Source organism: Pinus tabuliformis, chromosome 1_2 (genome assembly GCF_031772625.1).
Source record: "Pinus tabuliformis cultivar Carrire ecotype Pingquan chromosome 1_2, CPIR1, whole genome shotgun sequence".
In the NCBI taxonomy this organism is placed as follows: Eukaryota; Viridiplantae; Streptophyta; class Pinopsida; order Pinales; family Pinaceae; genus Pinus; species Pinus tabuliformis.
In genome coordinates this window covers 702,896,839-702,900,857 of record NC_142298.1, presented here as the reverse complement: position 1 = coordinate 702,900,857, position 4,019 = coordinate 702,896,839, and the positions used below count along the sequence as shown (strand labels likewise).

The window sequence follows — 4,019 nt, the reverse complement described above, 5'->3', positions numbered from 1 at the left end:
GAGCACAACTGAACTGTTTGGGACTTCCATTGATGAGTCGAATGATATTGTAATGGCTGAACAAATCATAGTTTTGAGCAGAGGAAATTACAGCTGCGAAATTATTATCATTTCACCAATGGAAAATTAAATTTCTTAATCAATTATCTGCCCACGGCGTTAATTGATCAATGAAATTTCCCAGCTACGAAATTTGTTAACTGTTAGGTACGTGATGATTTTGACAATGGAACCTCCAGAGCTGCGGGTCGATTCCCAGAATCGACCCGCCGCCCGGTCGGGCAGGGAGGAGCGGCCCGGGGGCGCCGCGCAGCGCCACCCCCGGGCCGCTCCTCCCCGCCCGACCGGGCGGCGGGTCGATTCCGGGAATCGACAGCGCCACCCCCGGGCGCTCCTCCCCGCCCGACCGGGCGGCGGGTCGATTCCGGGAATCGACCCGCCACTCTGCTCAAAACTATGATTATCACATTTCTTTGTAATTTACCTATTATCACATTTCGCAGCTGTAACTTTTATGTTGCATGGTATATCTAATGCTAAACTTTTGTTTATTATATTGCAGGAGGATGATAGAGACGCAGCGTATGTACATTATATAGAATAAAATGGAGTGAATGTAGGTGCATGACATGCGGCTCGATTCTACTGAGATATATAGACATATTTGATAGACAGATCGTGGCATCCTTCCAGTGCTATGCTAAGATCAGATCAGACTGCAGATCTGTCTTAAATAATTATGCTAAAATATTATGTATTAACGGGAAACTTATATAGCATATAAGGTGTGGTAACTGCATTGTTATGATCGTTCAGTTTTTCATTTAATATATGAGTTATGCAATATACCCACAATCGTTCATGTTATTCACTTCCGTGCTAATTATATCATGCATTGCTAAAACTGCTGAAGAGAATCCAGGCAATCATTTCACAATATACCGCATGCGAAAGTGATCATCTTATATAAAGTGTGAGAGGGTAGATTAACATTAATATCAAATGACACCATGACCAAGTCTTGCCAAGTCTTCTAAAATTTCAGAGGCCGGAGTTGGACTTGCATTCACATTGTTTATATCTTCTTACACTACAGGTTGATAGGTGACTGGATTTAGAGATTTGAAAACTAGTGAAATTATTTACAAATAGATTCCAAACACCAAAACTCTAGAGAAAAACTCAAATAACTCATTTGTTCCGCAAAGTGACCCAAAACAAAATCAAGGCAATACATCCTCCGTAAGAACCCTATGGAGGAATACCTCAACCAGATAACCTGCGTGATCATGCTATCTTGATTCATCTGGCACACGCCAGTATTCACACAGTATGAGAGATCCCTGCTCTTCCAAACTGTATAACAAGTTACACCACGATTCCTCTGTACCTTGATCCATCTCCACTTTTGGCAGACAGTGCCATTCATCCAAACCTGAATCTGGTGGGGGGGTCTTTAGGCCACCTGCAGCTACTTCTCCCTCCACTACAAATTCTAGGGAAGACCTATTAGCAGAAGCAGCAGCTATCTGGGGAACCCCCGGTGACTGGGGACTTTCAATCGTATATTAAAAATAGAACTTGCAGCTTCAGTCATATAGCTGCAACACCCACCTTCCTGTTCTTTAATGGTCGTTGGATAATTCTCTCGCGATTGCTCTGTGCAATTTAAACAGATCTCCGACTTCACTGATAACTCCATGGGAGAAATAGTTAGGTTGGGTACTGAATTTTCTGTTTTTTGCTGGGATTCGATCAAAGAAACCCTAACCTTGCTGCTCTGATCATTGATTTTTAGTTCCCTGCTCAGCCACTGCACCTAAAGAGATATGCAAAACTATTTAATCACTTTTTTCAAAATTTTCAGAAAAATTAATGTGATCACGGATTTATTTATTTTTCAACCAGGTGATGAAGAGAACTGAACTCATAACCCTGTCTTTAACAATGGAGACCCAAAAATTAAGCTAACCATTAATAGCTAAACGTTCATAAATCTTATTTATGAGACAAAATCTTTTGGATACCCCATCAGATCGAGATAGATAAAAGACTCTAACACAAAATACTAAATACAAAATAAAATTAAAATTAGATCAAAATTTCCTTTCTGCTTAAAGTTGCTTAAGTTTTTCAGATCTGTAATATGAAGATTGTAGAAATCATACATGTTAGATTGTATTAATACCTCATCTTTGAATTGTCTGTTTTTCTGCAGGAGCATATCGTAGTTCTTCTTAAGAGTCTCGTACTCGTGCTTGAGAACATCGAAATCTTTCTCCATCTGCTTGGTTTTCCACCTGGCTCGCCGATTCTGAAACCATACAGATATTTGTCTCGGGTCCAGACCTAGTTGCTTTGTCAGCTGCATTTTTCTATCGGGATCCAGCTTGTTTCTCAGCTCAAAACTTTTCTCTAACGTCTTCACTTGTTCGAATGTCAATTTTCTTTTCTTCTCTCCAAAATGCGGGCAGTCATCCGATCCATCTTCCTCCCCATTGTCATGGTCAGACAGGTCCATGGCTCTTGAGAGGGAGGAAGAACTCATTGATCGTTTGCGTGTATTTTCACATTCATTGCTGGTTAGAGATGTAGCACCTGCAGTTGTGGCCATTTCATCAATCCACCCTCAAACTCCAAAGGAATATCTATAAACACAATTTATATATACATGTCTACAGAGTTTCAATGTATACATGTATCTTATCAAGATTTGCTATATATCCTGTGTTGTTGCTTCTATATTGTGTTCATGATTATGTTTATTTACTATGTTTTGTTATAAATAATAATGAGATCAAGTTTATTTGAACTATCTGAATACTATTAATTGAAAAAAAGAAAGAAAAAAACTAACTTTGGAACGAAATAGACATAGTACACTAATTATTGAAAAAAGAAAAACCTAAAGTTAGTGACATAGTACATTGAAGAAAACCTAAAATTAACTAACCTTTTGGGACCCCAACAGACATCGTCTCAGCCATAGATTTTGCAGACTGTTCCTCATTATTAGAGGAAGGGAAAGGTATGCCATCACAAGCCATGTCCTTATGCTGCTGCTATTGCTACAATAAACCAGATCCGGGCTTCCATAAATACCTAGAAATAGAGATAATCTTTGGCAATTTTTTTCTTCCCTGGCAACAAACTTGAGAAGAATCCCTAAATATTTTAAGACACAATCAAACTTCTAAGTTCCATCATGATCCAAACCCAAAACTTCATATTTTTAAGAGGCATCGAGCTCACACACAAAACAAAATCAAATAAGTAGCAGAGATTCTGGAATCTATATTTAGGAAACGCTCATCCATAGTGGAAGGAAGTGTGCACAGAAATGAGACTGTTAGAGGCCAAGAAAGCCAAGAAAAGATGGCGTTTGTTACATTGACTTCAAAGGTAGATCAGCCCACTGGTATGAATCTGAATCCATTTACTGACGCAGACTCCTCCTCTTACAAGGGCCAGCCATTCAGGGACATTCAAGCCCAAGTGCAAGATGGCCTTCACCTTGTCAAGAAATTAGAGAGAGTGAGTAGTTTTAATATATACAGAAAATATCGATATGGAAAGCAGATCCTGAAAGTAGAAAAGAAAATCAACGATTTCTTGCTCACCCAAAGCTTGGCCGGTCTCGTCCTCGATGTCCAAAAGCTAAACGCGGAGTCCGAGGGTTTTAAGGAACGATTGGAACGTATTGAAGAAATGGGTCAGCATATAATCGACAGTGTGAATGCCAAAATGACCAATGATGCCACTTCCAACTCTATTATGCTTCATCAAATGAGCACAACTGAACTGTTTGGGACTTCCATTGATGAGTCGAATGATACTGTAATGGCTGAACAAATCATAGTTTTGAGCAGAGGAAATTACAGCTGCGAAATTATTATCATTTCACCAATGGAAAATTAAATTTCTTAATCAATTATCTGCCCACGACGTTGATTGATCAATGAAATTTCCCAGCTACGAAATTTGTTAACTGTTAGGTACGTGATGATTTTGACAATGGA

At 39.3% G+C, this 4,019-nt stretch overlaps 1 pseudogene across 1 annotated transcript; it reads right to left on the bottom strand.

The window, feature by feature from the left end:
- Positions 1-1,169: 1,169 nt before the first annotated feature.
- LOC149207676 (uncharacterized) lies at positions 1,170-3,785 on the bottom strand (annotated as a pseudogene). Its single transcript, XR_016252698.1, has 3 exons — positions 2,954-3,785; positions 2,189-2,598; positions 1,170-1,819 (listed from the first exon to the last, which is right to left on the bottom strand). The product of XR_016252698.1 is annotated as an uncharacterized LOC149207676 (transcript).
- Between the last annotated feature and the right edge of the window lie 234 nt (positions 3,786-4,019).